Below are 24,154 nucleotides of genomic sequence, written 5' to 3' on the forward strand. Positions count from 1 at the left end.
AAAGGTCGGGTAAAGTTATATCGGTGGAGGATTCCCGCCTTCCTTAACCATTGTTTTACCACTGACTCAGATCAAGATTCAGAAGAAGGTTTAGCTGAATCGGTTGTGACCACTATAATCGGCGGTTTTTCCTTTATCACCACAAGTGTCTGTGGTTCCGCTTACTCCAGTGGTGCCAACAACTATATCGGAACCGGTACCGGCTCCAATACTTTCTGTGGTAATACCTACAGTACCGCTGAGACATTCTTCAACTCGGACAGTACCTCCTCATGATACTGAAGAAGAAGAAGAAATTCCTCAGGACAGGAGGGATGGTGAGATTCTCGATGATGGTGGCGATGCTGATGATGATGATGATGGTATGGCGGAGTGGGATAACTATCATGCCCAAACACCATCTCCCTCTCCGGTGCTACCTGGTGATTCACCACCTGTTGATATGCAAGTTCCACCAGTTAAGGGATAGGACAGCACTAACGTTCAAATTAACGAAGGATTATTTCCTGTACGATTTCAAAGATCAGCCTGTTAAACAAACACATACAATCCCTATAATCGAATTTATTGGGGAGGAAGGCAAAAAGATTATGGAGGCCTCATAGTCTTCCAGCACGGGTGCCTAGATTGGAGAAAAAGGTACAAATCACCATTAGGAGCACCAGCGTGCCTCACTGGTCAAGCGAAGCCAGATTCTGTAGTCACACAGGCAGAGCAACGCCGGGCTAGAAACCCTGCATCTACGATCACTGCACCACCTGATCGTGGTGGATGTCGTTTGGATGCCATAGGGTGAAAATTCTCTTCGATGGCTTCCACCATGGTGAGAGCGGCTAATGCTTTGGCCATCCTGGGTCGTTAGGACCGTCAAGTATGGGCGGATATGTCAACACTAGTTGAGCAACTGCCGGAACCGTCAAAGACCATGGCATATGACGAAGAAGAGGTTTTATTCGGAGATCAGGTGGATGAAGCTCTCCAATCGATAAAGAAAGATACAGATACTGCTTGCTCTCTGGGCACATTGCAATTTTGATAACAACCCTTTCGGGGTGCACGCGGACGCGGCACCTCCTCTATTTTCGAAGAGGAATCAATCAATATCGACCTTATAACCAGGGTTCAAACCGATATTCCTCTAACCAACAGCAAACTTCTCGACAGCAGTCTTCCAAGACTTACAGAGGAAAATCCTCTTACAAGGGTTACACTCCTAAGAGACATGACTTCCATCAGTCCCAGAAAATTGGAGATCGAATCTATAGGTACTATTTTCAATGGTCCTCCATACAAGGAACCGTTGGGTTTTGGAAATTATAGCAAGAGGTCACACTTTGGAGTTCATCGAATTCCCTCCACCCACACCACCTACCGGACTGCCACCGGCTCATATCAAAGAACTGTTACAACAAGTTCAATTTCTATAACACAAGGGAGCCATAGGAGTAGTACCAAGATTTCAAAAGAGGGAAAGGATTTATTCCCGATTCTTCCTTATCACCAAAAGGAAGGGGGAATGGAAGCCCATTCTAGATCTGAGGGCTCTCAGCAGGTATCTAAAGAAACATTCTTTTCGTAGGCGAACGCATGTAGAGATCTTGCGATTATTTTCACAAGGAGATTTCATGGAAACAATCGACCTCCAAGATGCATATTTACATATCTCCATACTACGACAACATCGGAAATTTCTTCGTTTTCGAGTGGGTCGAGGGGATTTTCCAGTTCAAAGTTTACCATTCGGACTGCGCTCGGCCCCTCGAGGGTTTACAAGGGTGCTAGCCCCTGTGGTAGCGTCCTACGTTCCAGGGTGTTCAGATCTTTCCATTTCTGGACGACTATCTCCTAAAATCACAATCGAAAGTTCAACTTCTACAACACACACATCTTTGACAGGAGGTGTTTTCGCGCCTTAGGGCTCTCCATAAATACCACAAAGTCCCATCTACTGCCTTCTCATCGCACGGATTTTCTGGAAGCAACTTTAGACACAGTGTCAGCAAGGGCACTTCTCTCCCAAGACCGTCTTCAAAAAATTCTCCGACTGGTAACCCTTATCAGATCAAAAAGACCCGTTTCTGTAAGAATATTGAAGTCCTTTCTGAAAATGGCGTCATCATGCATTGCATTGATCCCTCATTACAGATTACAGACACGCCCCATCCAAGGAGTACTGGATGTCCAAGAACGCCAGGTTACAGGTTCTTTGAACGATGTTGTAAACGTCACAGATCGGATGAAGTTGGCGCAAAGATGGTGGACGCAACCGTTAAATCTAACGGAAGGCATTTCTCTTCTGACAATGGTACCAGACATGACAATAACAGACGCCTCTCTGGAAGGATGGGGTGCTCATTTGGAGGTTTTATCAATAAAAGGAAAATGGTCAATATGTCAAAAAAAAAACAAAAAAACCTGGCACTTCTACAGGTTGGATCTCATGGCTATATATTGCTGGCTCTCAAAGCTTTTCATCCTTTAATCCAAGGAGAATCAGTCCTGATACAGACAGACTATACAACCTGCATGCACTATATAAACAAGCAGGGCAGGATAAAATCTCCGAAACTGTCTCGACTAGCTCAGTCGATTTGGGATTGGTTATCAACCATCGCATCACGATATGCAGCAGTTAATCGACCGGGGGTATCCAATATCCTGGCGGATTCCCTGAGCGGGTCCTCCTCATCGACCCATGAATGGGAGTTGCATCAACCAACTCTAGAGAGGATATTTCAACGATGGGGTCGCCCACAGCTGGATCTCTTTGCCACACTAGAGAACCGGAAATGCCGAGATTACGCAAGCTGGCTTCCCCACAAAAGATCTCTGGGCAATGCCTTTTGATGGACTGGTACGATCTGTTTGACTACGTTTTTTCTTCCCCCAATCCCACTCGTACCTCGAGTTTCTGTGGTAGATGCGGAGGCAACCTTGCCATCTACTTCTATAGCCCCCCGTTGGCCTCGGCAGGCATGGTTCTCAGAACTACTCCTACTGTCTCAATCCGAACCAATCATTCTACAGCCTCGTGCAGATCTACTCACGATGGACAAGGGGAAAATTGGTCATCCGAATCCCTCCTCACTGAGCTTATCAGCTTGGAACCTGAGCACTGTGAATTTGCCCATTTGGATACTCCACAGGACTGTAGAGACATTTTAGCTCAGGCGAGGGCTCCTTCTACGGTGAAAACGTACAAATTAAAGTGGAAAAGTGTTCCCCACTGGTGTGCATCTAATGGGGTGCACCCGTTTTCACTCCACACCAGAACAATTGTTACCGTTCTTCTTGCATTTAGCTAACTCCGGGTTTCTCTCATGCAACCTTTAGGGGTTTTTTCTGGCGGCAATTTTCCGTTTCCAGCAGGATGGTTCAACTTCCCTTTTGTTTCTTCAAGGATTATCCATCAATTCGTCTAGGGGTTATTTTGTAAATCTCCTCCATTGTGGCATCTGAACATCGTATTGGCTCAACTAATGAGACCACCGTACAAACCGATTCACAAGGTCGAGTTGTAGTATCTAACATGGAAGGTGGCTTTTCTTCGGGCGCTAACGTCTTCACGTCGCGTCCGTGACATTCATGCATTTACAATAAATCCACTTTTTTCCTACAGTTCAAACCAGATTCTGTAGTATTGCGTACAGATCCAAATTTCTTGCTGAAGGTGCCTTCAGACTGTCATATTAACTAACCAGTGATTTTAAGAACTTTCTTTGCTATCCGCAAACTCCTACGGAGCAGAGATTACATTCCCTGGATGTGAAACTAGGTTTAACATTCTACATCAGCAGAACGGCTGCTTTACGAAGGATTGATCAACTATTCATAGTTTATGGACGCTTTCACAAAGGTCGTCCAGTGACGAAACCAACTATTGCACGTTAAGTTTCAGCTGCCATCGTCTTCTGCCATCAAAAGGCAAACAAGCCATTGCAGTCACCAGTTAGGGCTCACTCCACCAGAGCAATGTCTTCCTCAACTGCTTTATTTGCTGGAGTGCCTTTGCATCAGAGCTGCAGAGCAGCTACGTGGTCGAGCAGACACACGTTTACAAGACACTATTGCTTGACAACTTTAAACGAGGAGGATGCTGCAGTTGGGCAGGCAGTGCTTCGCAATCTTTTTAAATAAGATGAGCCTCTTCCTTCCCTCCTCCATATTGTTTCCATTTATAATTGACATAATGATGCATTTATACTGTTACAGTTATTCAGTACTGTCATATGCATAAGAAGATTGATTGTCATTACAATTTCGAAGCTGTGTGATCATGGAAACAATGATATTGTTACTGCTAGCTATTCTATATTCAAGCATGTGAATCTATGAAAGACACCCCAATACTGGAGAAGAACAATTGTTACTTACCTGTAAACAGGTGGTTCTCCAGTATTGGTGTCTTTCATAGATTCACATGCGACCCTCCCTCCTCCCTTCAGAGGCTCTCTTCTCCTCATACACTCTGAGTCACTATGGTGCTACGAAAATCTAAGGTGAGGAGCTCTGAGGAGAAGGTTCTAGAGAGGAGCTGGCGCCTGATTGGCCGGAGTTCGGACTAACATAATGACAGAGATAGACTACGAATGTCTTTTTTCTCTTTCCATGTATCTCTATGGAAATTTCATATAGGGACATTCTTGATGTTATTACTTACTTATATCTCTGTTTTATATGATTACTTATATATATATATATATATATATATATATATATATATATATATTATGGCTGTGTATATTGCTATATTATTTACCGTGGGACTCCCACTCCGACGACGGGGAATATTCAAGCATGTGAATCTATGAAAGACACCAATACTGGAGAACCACCTGTTTACAGGTAAGTAACAATTGTTCTTCACCAGACTTCATATTGAGCTGTGTACTACAAATCCCTTGGAACTGTTTTGTCCTCTCTGAAAGAGATTAGTTTATGGATTCCTCACCTTAGAATTACCCCCAGGTGTCAGACTGGATCTGGAGAGTTTTTTCTTCAGCATTACCCCTGCGTGTCGGTAGGTGGCGTCAGTCGACTCTGCGTCCGTCTTTGGCGTTGTGGTCGTCGGAATGACGTTGCAGTATCTACTTGGACACAGTCCCTGTGCGCTGACGTCAGTTTTTTCTTTTTCTAAACCAGCCAGCCCAGATCCTGGAGTGAGCAATACCTCGTCACTTTGACTCTATTTTTGCGACTTTTTTTCTACTTTTTTATTTTTTGGAGTTGTTGCGACTCTTTGTGCACAGGGATGTCACCTCGGCAGACTGGCTTCGAGCCTTGTGGCTCCAGCCACAAGCTGATATCTGTGACGGACCCCCATCTTGTGTGCCTCTGGAGCGTGACCATGACCAGAAGTCGTACTCCTACTTCTGGGCCATGGCCCCAAAGTCTTTGCGGGAGCGGTCCCAAAAGCTTCTGGAGGCCTGGCAGTCAGCTCCGCTCTGCTCGAGGTCCTAGTCGAGAGGGAGGTCTCTGGACTGGTCGCGGAGCCATCACCACCATTCCTCGTCGAAGTCTTCGCCTTCAGTTAAGTCTAAGCTCAAAAAAGACGAAGAAGCATTACCGCGTTCTCCCTGTCCCTCTGCCAACGCGTGATGCAGATGGCTGGCATCCGGCTCCGCCTGCGGAGCCTGTTGGGTCGACTCGGAGCCTCCCTCCCTTTCCGGGAGCCAGAGCAACCCCTGCCCAACTTCGTAGGTTTTACGAAGCACTCCATTCTATTTTTGGGCAGCCAGGCTCCGCCGGCGCACCTTCGGGCCCCGTGGACTCAGCAGCGGGCTCTAGGGCTTTGATGCCAGCAGCTTCGGCGCCACAGGGCCCCCAGGGATCCAGGCCTGGATCCGGATCGATGCAGTCGACCTTGTGACCCCCTCCGGCGCAGAATCCACTGGCGACTCCTCCGCCCCCTCCAACGCCGGTTGTGTCCATAACTGACGTCGACCTCCGGTTTCCCCTTAATGTGGACAGGAAGCCGGACCAACATCACCCGACGTCTGGACCGGTGCTGACTGGTATTTCTGTACTCCTGTTCTCCCCTGGTATTACCTATCGCCCTGAGTGGCTACCTGAGGAGGACTGTGAGGGGGTCTGTGGGACCTCTGGCAGACCAGTTGGAACAACCAGACTGGAGAGAGGAGTTTGGTGAGGCCAGTGGTCTAGACACTTCTCCAGACCTTGTCACGCTTCCCCCCCCCCCCCCCCCACCCACCCCCACTGTGGCTACGGAGGAGGATGCATCGTACGCAGTGGTGTTGCGTAGGGGGGCTGAACCCTTAAACCTCGAGCTTCCTACGGTGGCGGTTAGGACTAACCTCCCGACCGAGGTGCTTGCCGTTATAAATAATGGGGTAACTCAACCGACAACAACGGACCTGGGTACAGTACGGGAATAGAAAGAATGGTCCGAGTCTGTCTTAAGTATATGAAATCAATTCAATTCTACTAAATATGTGTTGTGTCAAAGGCTACAACATTGGTGTTAAATCACAAATGTAGACCACTACGATATTACAATATATTATAAATCCATATATTATGTGTTCGAGGCATATGAGCTGCAGATCACACACTGAGGATAAGATCGCCATCTGGTGTTGGGCTCGGATGATTGCAGGTTGTTGTCTTCGGAAGAAGCCTTTGGTCACGAGGTTGGTGACTCCTCCCCTGGACAACAGTGCGCATGGGCATCCACTCCATCGTCAGATTGTTTTTTTCCGCCATTGGGTTCGGATGAACTTTTTTCCGCTCCAGCAGAAAACTTCCAGCAATCGATTTAACTCTTTAATCTTCATTCCATCGACGTCGACATCAACTCGGACCGGTTCCGGAAGCGGCTGATGGACAGGACACCCTTCAAAAAATGCCCCCAGTGTGGAGCGAAGTTCCCCCACAGTGACCACCACGAGGTTTGTAACCTCTGCCTGTCGCCGGAACACAACGAATCGACCTGTCCAGCTTGTACCGCTTTCCGTTCGAAGAAGACCCTCCGGGACCGAAGAGCTCGACGCCATATTATGGCCAAACCAGCTCCACAACCGGAGGACATCTTTGCTCAAGATGTTCCTGAAGATGACACCGAAGATCTCGATCGTGTCCGAGGCCGACGATTCCGATGACCTCATCACTCCAGGGCAGCGTGTGAGTACCACTGCCCCTGCCCCATCCAAAAAGACAGTGGTCAAGACTCCGCCAGCTGGGCCCAGTCGCGACCGGAAATCCTCTTCAGAAGCCCCGCCCTCGTGCCCGGCTCCGAAGACATCTAAGCCTGTAGGTGGCTCGGGCTCGAGCAAACCTCATGTGATTGTGCCTTTAACACCCTCGGCACCGAAAAAAACACTGTCGGCACCGAAACAGGCTTCAAGACCGAAATCTCCTTCGGCACCGAAACGTTCCTCAGCACCGAAGTCTCCACCGGCGCCGAAACGTTCTTCGACATCGATGCCTAAAAGTCCCTCGGCACCGAAGCCATCGGCACCAAAACATACATCGGCACCGAAAAATCCATCGGAACCGAAACATCCTTCGGCACCGAAAACTTCATCGGCACCAAAAACTACGTCCACACCGAAAAAAGCTCACAAAGACCCGAAACGGCCGTCGCCGCCACCACCTTCGGAGCCAGATGAACTTTTTCGCCCAGATCCTACTCAAAAGCGGATCTACATCAATCCCGACACTGGACATGTGACTGCCGTCCCATATAAAAAGCGGAAGCTGGACATCACACCTCCCCCAGCTCCCATACGGAAAAAGGACTGTGCCACTTCACCACTTCGTCCTTCCTCTCCTGTATTACCTCCTAACCCGTCCCCCCCCCCCCCCCTCCTCCTCCTCCTCCTTCTCCTCCTTTACCCTTACCTTTACCATCTCTCTATCATTCACCTCCTCCACAGGATGATGATGATGACTTGGGGGGGGGGGGGGAGGGGCGGACCCTGATTTATTTAATGATCCTGTTGATCCACACGACCCTTTTACATTTCCAGGCACAGCACCAGTAGATGACTGGTCTTATCCAATGCCTGACCCCACTACCTACCCCTCCAAGCCCTCCCCTCCTGATGACCATTTGGGGTTTGGCCAACTAATAAATAGGGCAGCAACATTCCATGGTGTCACTATGCACACGGACCCCCTTGAAGAGGACTTTCTCCTCGATACTTTTGAGCAGTCACAAAAAACTGTTCACATACTGCCCATGATTAAAGGGGTTATAAAGCATGCCACTGAGGTCTTTAAAGACCCTGTTCGAGCGAGGGTTCTCAACCCCCGCATCGAAAAAAAGTACCGACCAGCCCCGCAGGACCCTGCATACATTAAAGCCCAGCTCCCTTTAGACTCCTTGGTCGTATCAAATGCCAGGAAGCGCGTTAACTCGCAGACAACTGGAGAAACGCCCCCCCCCCCCCCCCCCCCCCCCCCAGACAAGGAGTCTAAGCTTTTAGAGGCCTCAGGCAAACGAGTCGCTGCACAGGCGGCGAACCACTGGCGTATTGCCAATACCCAGGCCCTGTTAGCCCGGTATGACAGGGCGCATTATGACCAACTTGAGGACCTTATGCAACACCTGTCTGATCCCTTTAAATCCCAGGCCGCTGACCTCATTCAAGAAGGCAAGTTAATATCTAATGCCTCCATTAAATGCGCCTTAGATGCGGCAGACACTGCTTCTCGGGCGGTCAATACTAGCGTCTTACTCAGACGACATGCCTGGCTCCGTATTTCCAGTTTTAAACCAGAGGTTCAAACCGCAATTCTAGCTCAACCTTTCAACCAAGAGCAGTTATTTGGCCCTGCAGTGGACACTGCATTGGAAAAAATGAAAAAGGATAATGAGACTGCCAAGTCCATGGGAGCACTGCAGTCTCCTCAAAACCGGGGTTCCTTTCGTCGCTCCTTTTATAGAGGAGGCTCCAAAAACACGGCAACTGAGACCACGTCCACCTTTAAAAATTCTGGACAAACATCCCCTAACAGAGGATATTTCCGGGGAGGTTATAGGGGAAACAATAACAAAGGGCGGGGCAACAACAACACCACCCGCACCTCCCCAGCCACCAAACAGTGACTTGCCACCACTCCCCCCAGACCATTCCACTCCGGTCGGGGGGCGACTCCAACAATTCCTACCTGTCTGGACTTCCATCACCACAGACAGGTGGGTAAGACAAATTATCCAGTCTGGCTACTGCCTAGAACTCATACAATCCCCCCCAAACATACCACCCAAACAACGTCCAATGTCCTCACATCATCTCTCTCTCCTCAAACAAGAAGTTCAATCCCTGTTACAAAAACATGCGATAGAACCAGTCCCTCTTCAACATCAGGCAACAGGGGTGTATTCTCTATACTTCCTCATTCCCAAAAAGGACAAAACATTACGGCCCATACTGGATCTCAGACTGCTAAACCAGTATATACATTCAGATCATTTTCATATGACCACCCTCCAACAAGTCCTCCCACTGTTACAACAGGGAGACTTCCTGGCCACATTGGACTTAAAGGACGCGTACTTTCACATCCCTATGCATCCCGCTCACAGAAAATATCTACGATTTTGTGGTAGATGGGCAACACTATCAATTTACAGTTCTCCCATTCGGAGTAACAACAGCACCCAGAGTGTTCACCAAGTGCTTAGCAGTCGTGGCAGCGCACCTCAGAAGACAACAGATCCATGTCTTCCCCTATCTGGACGATTGGCTCATAAAAGCCAATACTCACCAAAAATGCGTTCTCCACACTCATCGCACTATTCAAACCCTCCACAATTTGGGATTCACTATCAACTACCCCAAATCCCATCTACAACCTTCCCACTTACATCAGTATCTAGGAGCAACCATAGATACCTCCAAAGCAATTGCTTATCCCAGCACTGCCAGGATAGTCAGTATACAAAATCTCATCTCTCAATTTCAAACTCATCCATCTCTTCCAGCAAGAGTGTTCATGCAGCTCCTAGGCATGATGGCGTCATGCATCTCCATAGTCCCACACGCACAACTTCAAATGCGTCCCTTACAGGAATGTCTAGCACAACAGTGGAACCAAGCTCACGGACAACTTACCGATCTGGTGTTGGTGGACAGTCGCTCACTTCGCTCACTGAAATGGTGGAACACCATCAACCTGTCCAAAGGGCGACCGTTCTTAGAGCCTCTTCCACAAGTTGTGCTAACTACCGACGCATCTCTCACAGGGTGGGGAGCCCACCTCCTTCACCATACCACTCAGGGCAGATGGACCAGTCAACAGAAACTGCTCCACATCAACCACCTGGAACTCTTAGCAGTGTTCCTAGCACTAAAATCCTTTCAGGTTCACCTAAAGAACAAAACTGTCCTCATACGCACAGACAACATGACGACAATGTATTATATACAGAAACAGGGAGGGACACATTCTCTCCAACTGTCCCAACTAGCACAGCAAATCTGGAGATGGGCAATTCCCCAGAACATCTACCTGTTAGCAGAACATCTCCCAGGGATCCACAATCAAGTGGCCGACCTCCTAAGTCGCCACACACAGCAGATCCACGAATGGGAACTACACCCCAAAGTTCTACTCCCCTTCTTCCAAAAATGGGGACAACCTGACCTAGACCTGTTTGCCACTCCCGAAAACACAAAATGCCCAACCTTCGCCGCCAGGTTTCCACACCCACAGTCAAAGGGCAATGCCCTATGGATGAACTGGTCAGGCAGATTTGCGTACGCTTTTCCGCCTCTCCCACTAGTTCCATTTGTGGTACGCAAACTGAAACAACAGTCGCTAACACTAATACTAGTGCTCAAGTGGGAGCCACGTCAACCGTGGTTCACCACACTTCTGGAACTGTCTTTAGTTCCACATCAAAGGCTACGCCTCTACCCGGATCTATTAACCCAGAACCATGGAGAAATCAGACACCCAGATCCTCAAACACTGAACCTAGCGATCTGGCTCCTGAGGTCTTAGAGTTCGGATACCTCAATCTCCCTCCAGACTGTATGAATATCATAAAGGAAGCCAGATGACCTACTACTAGAGCGTGTTATGCCGCTAAATGGAAACGATTTGCCATCTACTGCGCTAATAATGACATACATCCATTGGATGCTTCCATCCAAAACATCATTTGCTATCTACTACACTTGCAAAGATGCAATCTAGCGTATTCCTCTATACGTTTACACCTAGCAGCCTTGGCAGCCTACTTGCAAAATAGGCAACACCTGTCCCTTTTTAAGGTACCAGCCATCAAAGCGTTTATGGAAGGTCTCAAAAGAATTCTTCCCCCAAGATTGCCACCTGCCCCAGTGTGGAATCTCAATGTGGTTCTTACAAGACTCATGGGTCCCCCATTTGAACCTATGCACAAATGTGAATTACAATTCCTAACATGGAAGGTAGCTTTCCTTATCGCAATCACTTCCCTACGCAGAGTAAGTGAACTACAAGCCCTTACACTAGAGGAACCTTTCTTACAACTACACCGTAACAAAGTGGTTCTTAGGACAAACCCTAAATTTCTTCCAAAAGTGATTTCCCCTTTCCACCTTAACCAATCAGTAGAGCTACCAGTCTTTTTCCCAAACCCAGACTCCGTAGCTGAAAGGGCCCTACATACCTTAGATGTCAAAAGAGCCTTGCTTTATTACATCGACAGGACAAAACCTTTTCGAAAGACAAAACAACTCTTTGTTGCTTTCGCACCACCACATAAAGGCAATCCAATCTCCAAATCAGGTATAGCCCGGTGGATAGTTAAATGCATCCAAATATGCTACCTAAAGGCTAAACGTACACTTACAGTTCCCCCTAGGGCGCACTCCACGCGTAAAATAGGGGCTTCTATGGCCTTCTTAGGTAACATTCCCTTAGAAGACATTTGCAAGGCAGCCACGTGGTCTACCACGCATACCTTCACTAAACACTACTGTGTTGACGTGCAGGCCAAACAGGCCTCAGTGGGCCAGGCTGTCCTAAAAACTTTATTTCAAGCTGCTGCAACGGATACAGGCGACCACCGCTAAGGGGAGGCACTGCTGTATAATCTATCCTCAGTGTGTGATCTGCAGCTCATATGCCTCGAACGGAATATGCTACTTACCAGTATGCATCTGTTCTTGGCATGTAGAGCTGCAGAGTCACACACGCCCGCCCGCCTCCCCGGGACCTGTATCTGTTCCAGCATCCGTCTTACTTAGACATTACACATGGACATCCTTTCTTTCATTCCTATACACTCCATCTTTTCCCATCATGGCGAAAAAACAATCTGACGATGGAGTGGATGCCCATGCGCACTGTTGTCCAGGGGAGGAGTCACCAACCTCGTGACCAAAGGCTTCTTCCGAAGACAACAACAACCTGCAATCATCCGAGCCCAACACCAGATGGCGATCTTATCCTCAGTGTGTGACTCTGCAGCTCTACATGCCAAGAACAGATACATACTGGTAAGTAGCATATTCCTATCAAAGCGCCAGGAAACATATGTCATTTGTAATGCATTTTTTTTTATCAACAATGAACTTTTTACATGGGGTAATAGGTTGCATAGAAAAAAGGAAAGGGTTTGGGACGTGCTTGTGTGGGGGTAGTGAAGAAGAGGATCGTGAGTTCACAGAGAAACCATTGAAATTATTTGTAACAATCCACTGGTGGTAAAAACCAGTATTTACAGACCTGTCCGTAATACAAACATTTTTTACACAATTGTTTAAATTTAAATCATGCAACCATGCATGTTCATGTAGGGAAAGGATGGGGTAACCGGTACAGGTCTAAGGTAGAGAGCGTCGATGTTTCGACTAGACTAATGCATGGAGGTCAAGTGGAGACCACAGCTGCGAGTCTTCATCAGGACGGGGTAACGCAACCAATTCCTTATGCAAGGCTGGCCTCACAGGTAAGAAACATTCTGGTCGACCACAGATTCCAATCATCCGGCCAACCGGAAAGAACCAAGGTGCGACAGTGCCCAGGGAGCCTACTTGTAATAGACTAGTGTCGTCCCGTAAGAGGGCAGTTCAAACATGTGAGTAAATCACAGATCCTTGATCCATAAGCTTACATTCAGGAGGATGCCTTTTGTGAATGAATCACCATTTCTGCACGGTGCCAGTTCCCTTCTCCCTCAGTCTCTTACGCCTCCATGCACTAAGATTGGCGACATCCAGAGGCCATTGCTTCCTCTCTTGCAGCGTCCTCTTTGGAGCCCCTGCTGCCGTTCAGTGAGGCCCTCACGGACATCCTTTTGGGCACTTTGTTCAACCCCCAACACAGGGGCTGCTGTGGATAGAATGATTGCCAGATCCCACCGCCCGACCAACCCCATTTTCCTCTCCTAACACCCCACCCCTGAGAGCTTGGTGGTCCAAGCCTCGACTTCCAAGGGCACATTCCCTACCGCACCACCTGATAGGGAATCCAAGAAGCTGGACCATCTTGGGAAGAAAAGGTTTTCTTCTTCCAGCTTAGGACTGCGGTCGGTGAACACCGCATGTCTCTTGGGCCATTACTCCCATTCTGTGTGGGACACTGTCGTGCAGGTGCTGCCACAGTGCCCGGAGAAGGCCCAGGCCGTGCTCTCCCATGTAGTGGCCGAAGGGAGAGATGCAACGAAGTTTGCTATACCATGTGGCCTGGACACCACCGACTCGCTAGGCAGGACGATTTCAACGTCAGTAGCCCTACGATGCTACGCCTGGCTGAAGTCCACTGGCTTTTCGGGTGATGTCCAAGCAACACTTTTGGACATGCTCTTTGATGGCCGTCGCTTGTTTGGCGACAAAGCAGACAAGGCGCTCGAGCTCTTTAAGGACTCCAGGGCTATGGCCAGTTCCTTGGGCCTCGCTTCCACTTCTCGCTCCGTGCAGTCTGCTTTTGGCCCCTTTTGTGGCTACGAAAGGGGTGCCCCGCCACGTTCCATTCAGAGCCTGTGCAAGCTGTCCAGCCTCTGCGTGGCCGGGGACATGGGGCCTACCGTTGTGGGTCTGGGGGCCAGCGGACAGGCCAGTCCACCAGTGCCCCCTCTGCAGCAGCCTCCTAGTCCGACCTTTTAGGGCCACCATTCGCCAGTGGGTGGCAGGATTCGCCATCCCATCCCCCACTGGCTCAACATCACGTCGGACAGGTGGGTTTTGCAGATAGTCCGAAGGGGCTACTCCTTCCCCTTCGAGACTACCCCCTCTATCCATGCCACATTAATTCCATTGCATGTCAGACGATCACTTGGCCCTTCTCCAACAGGAAGTTACGGATCTCTTGGCCAATGGAGCCATTGAGTGGGTTCCTGCCCCAGAAGTAGGTTGTGGTGGTTATTCCCACTACTTTCTGGTACCCAAGAAGGACAAGGGCCTGCGGCCTATCTTGGATCTCGGAAACATCAACCGCTTCCTCCGGACCTGCAGGATGCTTATTTTCACAGCCCCGTCCTGCCGGCCCATCTGCGTTACCTACGGTTCACGGTAGGCGACAAGCACTTTCAGTTTACCGTGCTCCCATTTGGCCTTACCAGTGCCCCTCGGGTGTTCACAAAGGTAATGGCGGTGGTCGCAGCTCATCTGTGCAGATCAGGGGTTCCAGACCCCCCCCCCTCCCCCCTCCTATCTCGACGACTGGCTGTTGAAGGGGGGCTTGCCCCAGGCTGTCGCCTCCCACCTCCAGACTTCGGCCGACCTGCATTCGCTGGGGTTCACCATCAACATGCCGAAGTCACCGCTGATTCCCTCTCAGAAGCTCCTTTTCATCTGAGCGGTTCTGGACACTGCGCAGTTTCAGGTTTATCCTCCCGAGCAGCATGTCTGGGATATTCGGGCTATGATTCCGATCTTTCAGGCTCTATCCCGGGTTACGGTCAGAATGACTCCGCGGTTACTGGGCCTCATGGCATCCTGCTTGTGGACTATGCTGGGTGGCATATGCGGGCTCTGCAGTGGGACCTGAAGTACCAGTGGGCACAGAATCAGGGCAATATTTCCAATTGCATCCAGATCTCGGAGGGCACTAAACAACAATTGCAGTGGTGACTAACGAACCAGGATTGGGTCAACGGCAGGTCCCTCTCCCTTCCCCACTCAGACTTCACAGTGGTGACAGATTCATCACTTCTGGGGTGGGGTGGCCACATGGAAGAGGCGGAGAACAGAGGCCTCTGGTGTCTGGCGGAGTCTGGGCTCCGCATCAACTTTCTGGAGCTTCGGGCGATCCGTCTTACACTGAAGGCATTTCTTCTGTCAAAGGGAGAGTAGTGCATGGACAAGACCATCGCCATGTGGTACTGCAACAAAATAGGGCGGGGTGGGGTCGTGGACATTCAGGAGTCACTTCGTCCCCGACAGTGGCTGGAACATCAGGGCATGTCCCTGGTGGTTCAACACCTGGCAGGTTCTCTGAATGCCAGGGCGGACGAACGCAGCTGCCGGTGTATGATGGATCACGAATTGAGTCTTCGCTCGGCGGTGATTCAAGGTCTCTTTCAACGGTGGGGAGAGCATTGGTTAGTTCTATTCGCCACCGAAGAGAACGCACAATGTCAGCAGTTCTGCGTGTTGGAATTTCCAAGGCAGCACTCTCTCGGCGGCGCTTTTCATCACAAGTGGATTGGTTTCTTCTATACACTTTTCCGCCTATACCACTTCTGCCCAGAGTACTGAAGATCAAGCACGACCGGGCCCAAGTCATTCTTGTGGCCCAGACTGGGCATGAAGAGTCTGGTATCCCGAGCTCTTGCACATGGCTATCGATCCTCCGATCAGACTGGGCCTACGGGAGGATCTTCTGTCGCAGCAGCAGGGGACGGTCTTCCACCCCAACCTGTCCAGCCTCCTCCTCCTTGTGTGTAGATTGAGCGGCGACAGTTGACTGCTTTCGACCTTAATCCTGAAGTCTGCAACATTATCTTGGCAGCCAGGCGTCCCTCCACCAAAGCGGTATACGCCTGTAGATGGAACAAGTTTGTGGCATGGTGTGCAGCAAAGGCTGTGAATCTCCTTTTTGCCCTCCTTTTAGAGGTTTCCCTCTTCATTCTTTCTTTGGCCCAGCAGGGGTCTACTCTGGGCACTCTAAAAGGCTATCTTTCTGCCATTTCAGCCGCCATTTCGGCTTCCTGACCAGCCTTCTCTTTTCAAGTCCCCTATTGTAACTCGCTTCCTTAAGGGCATTACTCATTTGTTTCCTCCCATTACTTTCGTAATGCTCCAGTGGGACTTGAACCTGGTTCTGGCCTATCTTATGTGTGCTCCTTTCGAGCCGCTACATAACTGTCCTCTCAGACTTCTGACACTTAAAACTGCCTTTCTGGTTGCCATCACCTCTGTTCGCAGGGTGAGTGAGATGCAGGCTCTTTCTTCTAAACCTCCTTTCCTGGCTGTTCATCTGGACAAAGTTGTCCTTCGCACTTGAACTTACTTCCTTCCCAAACTGGTAACCTCTTTCCATTTAGGACAGACAATCACTTTGCCCACCTTCTTCCAGCCCAGCACTCTTCTAAAGAGGAGGAGAGGCTCCACCGTCTGGATCCAAAACGTGCACTTTCATTCTATCTGGATCACATAAAACAATTCCGGGTGGATGACCAGCTCTTTGTTGGCTATGTGGGTGCCAAGAAAGGTTGGGCTGTGCAAAAACAGACCATCTCTCGATGGGTCGTTCTTTGCATCAAAATCTGCTATTCCTTAGTGAAAAAGGAACCTCCTGTGAGGTTGCATGCCCATTCCACTAGGGCAACGGCAGCCACAACTGCTTTGGGACGTGGAGTCCCCTTCATGGCATCTGTCAGGCAGCCACGTGGGATCATTGCACACTTTTACTAAATACTACTGCCTACACAGTCCAGTCCGGAGAGACTGCTTCTTTGGCCGTTCAGTTCTCCAGGACTTTCTGGTGTGAACTTAGTTTGCAGACCCACCTCCGGGGTTGGTATTGCTGTGATCTATTCTAAGGTGAGGAATCCATAACTAATTGTCTCTTTCAGATGAACAAGTTGCTTACCTTCGGTAACTATATATCTGTAAGAAACATAGATTAGTTATGGATTCCTCACCGCCCCACCCATCCTCCCCGTTCTGCGAACTGACTTCTAGGGTTAGGGACTCCCCTTCAGGGCCCTAGTTCTGTGCATCAGTGGTCAGTGTCTTGCATGGCTCTGCACTTCTGGCGTGGAATGTCGTACAAACAACTGAGGTCAGTGTGCAGGGGCGGCATCTAAGTAGATACTGAAATGTCAGTCTGGCGACGACTAACGCGGAGTTGACAGACGCCACCTCTTGACGTGCAGGGGTACTGCTGAAGGAAAAATTCTCTGGATCCAGTCTAACGCCTGGGGGTAATATTTAGGCGAGGAGTCCAACATAAGGCAGACATGGTAAGACACTGATATAGAGACCATCGCCTTTTGTGTGAACTTTTTTGAAATATCAATAAATATATAGAATGTGAATAATTTAAGCGGAGTTAAGGAGATGGGTTCAATGATCATGTTGAAATGGGAAACATCCTGAACGAGTTCCGGAGTCACGCAAGCCGAACGACTCGGCCTTAACCACGCATTTGCGTCGTTAAGGCTGATGCGGTCTAGTGTTCGGGCAGGAGGGAGTTAGGAGGAGCGTCGCAGAGCAACAGGTAAGAGAGGTTAAGTTTTAGGGGTTGGGGTTTAGTTTTTAGGGGGTATGGGTGTTCATTTTTATTTATTCGTTTTTAGGGGGTGAAGGTTATCGAGATTGTTTTAAGGTTAGTTTGGTAATCATGTATATTTTTAAGGTGGGGAAATAAGTTTAGTGTGTGTGGGTAATTTCGTGATAAAGTAATGCGTGGTAAAAAAATAAATCGTGGTTTAGACGAGGTCGTGGTTGCGACCTCGTTAAAGAAGTCGTGGTTGGCAAACTCGTAGTTCGAACATAAAACCTGTTGAAATGTCTTTGATTCAGGTTGTAGTGTAATGTTCAGGGATGTTAAAATTAGTTTTATTTCCCTACAGTGGATGTGTTCTAGTGTATGAAACCATGTCAACCCTGTATTGACCCTCTCAATGGTTGCTTGTGATGTCACAGTGCTTGTCTCTACGGCCTCTTAATTGGTCTGGCACGGGTGTCTCGATTTTTGTGGCCCTAGAGTCAGTAATGCTGTCTTGGGTGCCCCTGCCTGGCCATTTGTTTTGGAGATATTTTACATTGACATGTATCGGTCACACATCCACTATCTCTCCATGTTGATTTTTCAAGTTTGTTGCGTCTCCCCAGGTGTATTTTTTTTTCCGTTATTGGTATTATTTTAATGATTGTGTATTTTCCAGTGTTCCTCTGAGGTGTCATTGACATGAGCACTCCGGGTGTCTTTCTTTGATAGTGCTGCTGTCTTTTTGTGGTAGCAGTAATACTGTCACTTTAGTGTTTTGTTTCTTGAGTCAGTGCTGCTGTATTTCTATGTCGTAGCTGCTGTTTCACATTGCTACTCACTGTACACGCTTAGCTGTCCCTCCGTCTCAATAGTATTAGTCAGACTGCCTCTCCCACTTTTCTGTACAGTGTCCCTCTTTGTCTCCTCTATTTTGTTTTTTTAGCAGTCTGTTTTTCAGTGAAGGGAACAAATCCTAATTTGCCAATGCACATCTTCAAATTAACTTTACCGTTTGAAATACAGTATCCACAGTATTTCTCCGTTTTGTGCATTATAGATAGGTCTTTGAGGCGTTTTATTTGCTTTTTTTAACGAGTTTAATCAATGTGATTGTTTAGTTTTTAATGCTTTAATGCTTTAGGGTTTTGAGTATTTAATGTCATGGTTAATGTCCTTATCCTGTATAGAAGCACTTCAAGATATACAAGTTCAGACTACCAGTTGTACCCCAAACAAAGTTAAGTACTTCTCAATGCAGTACTATATAATGTGCCTATTAGTGACAACTTTTTGTTTAAAGAAATCCACTTTTTTCAATTTTGAAGAGACTATCATATTTTCATTAAATAGCATGGAAGCCCACCCTTGGGTGGGTGGCCGTTCACCAGTGGCACGTGAAGTAACAGTTAATGTTGAAGCACCCATGATATTGTGCTGAGTGGCTAAATACTTATAAGGTCCCAAAGGCAAGACCTATTGACTATACCAATGCTTGTGTCCCTAGTGAATAGCGACTGTAAAGCAGCAAGGGTCACATTCTTTCAAAGAACATAGTTGCACAAAGCTTACATTTTAGATCTTGCCTGAGACTGCGCATGCACTATTGCTTGCAAGACATTTATTAACTTAATGGCTTGAAGAGGGCTTGGAGCCTGCACATTGCTTGCTGTTCATTGGTTTCATTGCCACGTATTTGCTTGCTCCCGATTGGTCAGCATATGTCAGTTTCACTTTTTGTTTTGCCTCTCCGTGGAGCATGAACCAAGTGCATATTGCTTTTTTTTATTAGTCCTTCTGCCACTCCTGCTGAAATTCATGCACTTTTTTTTTCTTCCCTTGATGTTTCCAAAGCCATGAATTGCAGTCTTTAGTCACACAAGCTTGTTTCACTTGTGCAATGCCACAATACGTCCTAGAGGTGGTAATAAAAGGGGGTTTTGACGCAGCAGCGTGCTGAAGACGTAAATGGGAAACCAACAGCGCACACAAGAGGGGTTTAAAAGCAGAGTTCCCCACAGACCAAAGCAGTCTCTTATCGTTTGAGTAGTAGGTTTCTTAAATGTGGCTCTTGGCAGTGGTCGAGCTAAATACCATGCACAGAACTTAATATAAACTCAGACGCATTTCATTCTGTAATATATAGTATGTCTAAAGCGCTTGCTGGCTCAGTTCTTCAAATACTTTGCACTATAAATTACATGTCTTGGTCTCATGTAAAATGTCTGTACTGACGTGCTGCACCTGCGGTTGGAGGTACACATCCCCCAACATCATCCTTTAATAGCTGCCTAAACCAGCTTCTGATGCTGGAACCTAGTAGTGTGAGATGCTTGCAGCCCAGAAAGCTGTCTGCGGAGCCAGATACTTGATGGTGAGATGTTTGATGCACAGAAGACTGAGACAAGCGCAACAGTCCAAGATGGCAACTGAGCACCACTGATCGGAAGCCAGCATTGCGCTGTCTGGGCCAGCTGCAGAAAGCCTGTTAGGTGAGGCGGAGGACCACAGAGGAGAAAAGGGAGCTGTAGAGCAAGAAGCGGGCGATTGGCGAGTGTTGCTAGAGCAGTAGGGCCACAGAGCCGGGCCCGTTCTGAGGCCAAACGCTCACCTCCACAGTGAGCTGAGCCAGCGCAGAAAGAGTTTGGCTGCTGATACTGGGACCTCATTGAGCGTGATGGATTCAGCCAGAAAGCTGCTTCTTGTGCCCAGTGGCTGGTGCTGAGACGTATGCTGCACAGAAGGCTGGGCGCTGCGGCTTAGGATGGTGACTGAGCACTGCTAATCAGAAGGCCGTGCTGTGGTGTTCGGCCAGCTGCAGTAAGCCTGCCAGGAGAGACGGAGGATCTCCAACGAGAAGGTTGGGACCGGCATGGGGGCACCGAGCAGCTGAGAGCCAGAAACAGGGGAACGAGGAGTGCTGCTAGAGAGGTGGACCACAGAGTAAGGTCGGCTCTGAAGCCAATACTGTGCCCCACAGTGAGAGCTTGAAGGGAGTAACCGCTCCCCCTTAACTCTTAATACCGCAATGAGTTCCGCAAAGATCTGAGGGGCGCATACCGACACCTCAGCATGTCAGAGAACAAATTTTGAACCTACGACCCCCCCCCCCCCCCCCCCCCCCCCCCCTCCTCGAGTGACGCAAAGAAAGCAGACACCAGGGCTCTGAAACAGATCACATGTGTTTGCAGGTAGGCCAAGGCAGAAGGCTGATGCCTTGGAAACAAACTTATTGTTCCCAGAGTCACTCTTGTGTGGCCTTTATATACTTTTAAAGAAATGCAACCCCTATCGTAAACCAAGAAAGACAGTCCAAACATAGAAAATATAATTGCCACATATGCACAAAACTGAATCAACACAGTGCAAAATATACATAATGCAGTGTAGACAAACAAGAGAACAGAAAACAGAAAACAGGTCAACATAACGTGCGTGACAGGAGGCCTCTGAGTGGTTTGCATTGACAGCTGTTGGAGGTGTCTGAGAGTAGGAAGGGCCTCGGGTCGGGCCTGGAATAGATTTGTAAAGGAGGGGGGAAACTACTTGGGGGGGGGGGGGGGGGGGGGGGAAGCGAAGCACTGAGCCGTATTTTGGAGGAACTGGTTCAGGGATAGAAATAAATAGCTCAGTAGGTTTGAGAACAGGAGATATTTGGAGCTGATTATCCGATCTATTGGGTACATATGGATATATTTTTTTTTTCTCCAACAATACCTGCCCTTTAGTGTATATATTGTGTGTGTGTGTGTGTGTGTGTATATATATATATATATATCTCCCATAAACATTGGCTATAGGTTGTGGGCTAGTTCTAGCTCCTTTTTTTATTTTTAAGGTTTTGTGCACTCACTGTTCGCCACTGCTACTGCAGAACAGTTCCCGGACTCTGTCTTAGGAGACTGTGGTTGTTCCACATTTTCCTGGCCTTTCTCCTTTGAATGGAGAGCTCTTTTTTTAGCAGTTGAATGCCACTGCTGCAAACAATCACTTACATAATGTGATCTCAGGAGAACCCAATCTAGGCCACCTCCCTTCATTCCCTTTCAAGTCCAGACTAGCAAGGAAAAAAGGTGTTACATATGCTAAAAAATGTCTCTTCTACAACTTGAACTGCAGGGCTATCTGGTTGCAATTTAAAACCTTTCTCTCCTGTCGGCAGTTTAACCGACTTTTTAGACATTTTAGACATTTTCAACATATAAGGCATTACAGCCTCCCCGTTTCCTTAAGGATTTCCGTTGCCCATTTTGACCTTTACTCATAATTTACATCCCGAAAGATTAATGCAACAATTGTATCCTACAAGAAAAGCTGTTGAACAGTGGATAGAGAATGAAAAATCAATAACTATTGACAGCTCAGAGCCAATACATAAAACGTTTGCTACTCAAATGCAGTAATATGCTACTTCACATGTAGTTCAAGGCAACATAGCAGCTCATTACCATCAGTCAACATATAATTCAAATAGTCATTGATCATTAAGTAATTTTTTTTGTGCACATTTCAAAATCATTTGCCTGTGTCACCTGAGAATCAAAAGCTTCCCATGCTACTCTCCGGAAGGTTTAGTCCCTATGGTCTTAATAAAAAAACTTTTGCAGAGTGAATCTATTCTGGATTCACATGTTATGTTATTCCGCCACCTAGTAGTTTGGTATGGTGTTCTTCTCTGTTCTACGCTCTTCCGTGAGGGGTTAAGATTTCCCCGAAGGGATCAGCCCCTGTCCAAAAATATTACTGACACAGAGTAACTGTAGTTACTCCTGAGCCCCCTTTTTCACTGCCAGCTATATTGTAAGCATTGAAGGTCCACGGTGGCAAGGTATTTGGTTCACTTACCAGGGTGACATTTCATGCTATCCGAGTCACGGCACCATTTGTTAGCGAACAACTTTTCCAACCCTCTTCGGAGTGATGCAAAGGAAACCGACACCAGGGCTCCGGAACAGATTAAATGCATTTGCAGGTACCAAAGCTTAATGGCAGGCCAAGGCAGACTCACATCCCTGTGTTAAGCCTTAGAAATGGGCTGCTTCTGCCCGAGTCACTCTTGTGAGGCCTTTATGTAATTTTACAGAAATGCAACCCTTAGCAGAAACCAATAAGACATAATACAAACCTGGGCAAACATATAGAAATGTCCATCTGCACAAAACTGAATGAACACAGTGCAAAACAATACATAATGCAGTGTAGGAAAATAAGAGAACAGAAAACCGGTCGAGCTAAACTTAACATGAGACCGGAGGCCTGAGAGTAGTTTGTATTGACAGCTGTTGGAGGTGTCAGAGAAGGCTTCTGGTCAGGTCTAGAATAGGTTTTTGAAAGAGGGAAACCACTCTATGAAAGGAGCAGCACTGAGCTGTAGCGTGGAGCAACTGGTGCACGGATGCAAATAGATCAGTAGGTTTGAGATACTGCTGGAGAGATTTGGAACTGATTATCATATCTATGTGGTACATACATATGCCCCCCCCATCCAAGACAGCACACTGTAAGGTTCTTCCTACCTCAGGGCAACTAGCATTACCTGGCCATGAAGGACCAGACCTACTCGTACCTCTGGTACATCGTGTAATCAATAGGGGGACAAAGGAGCTAATATTTATAGAGGTCCTGTCCCTATGCACATATATAAGACACTAAAGGTAATCAGTTCCTCTGTTGTGGCAAGCATGTGAAAGATGTCACTGTATGCCTGAAATGTTTGTCGCTGGGAGATCTGTATTTCAGATCATAATGCCCTCACACACCTGTTAGGGTGTCATGCTTCATCACAGGGTGCTCCTCGTCAGACCGGCGCTGCAATGTCCAACGGGCCTGGTGGCTTCTTTAGCGGAGTTCTTTTGATCTGAGATCGCCGTATGTGAAGGGTGTATGTGGGCAGCAAATACTAGGTGTGTGCTAAAGTGAATAGGTGATTATAAAATAGGTTCCAGACCTATAAATATTTTAATTCGAAATAGGGCTGGGACTAAGTAAAAGCAGTGGTGCCACCAGCAGGTCGTAAGGTACCTAGGTAGCTAGTGAGTATGTGTGGTCGACATGTTTCGTGTCATCTGAGCTCCAAAATGGAGCAACACTTCTTCAGGACCAAAGGTAGATAATAGTGATCCCCAGTGGAGAACACTAAAAAAGACAAACCCAAATTATGGGGATGTGATTAGAAAAAATGTAGGTCCCAAGTAGGGAACCTACCATGTCTCTCCACCTTAGTGGGTGGAAAGTTCCACTTCATGGAAGGGGGGGGGGAGAAAATTGGCCCAAGTACTGATGGGTAACCAACGAATAGAAGGAGGGCAATGCCTGCTTATCTCCCCGGCTTCCGAATCTTCCTCCGGTACATCACCTGGCACACCCGGGTCAACAATATTACAAAAGCGACAACACCGAGACCATTATTGTGAGGTGGTAGCCACACAGTTCGGTGATAACAAGAACATGACAGGTGTGCTCGCTGAACTGAATACTGTCAGCAATCACAAAATATAATCAGGATGGGGGAAATCAGCTGCTCGACAAACTAAACTCACCT

The sequence above is a fragment of the Triturus cristatus genome, chromosome 12 (genome assembly GCF_964204655.1).
Source record: "Triturus cristatus chromosome 12, aTriCri1.1, whole genome shotgun sequence".
In the NCBI taxonomy this organism is placed as follows: Eukaryota; Metazoa; Chordata; class Amphibia; order Caudata; family Salamandridae; genus Triturus; species Triturus cristatus.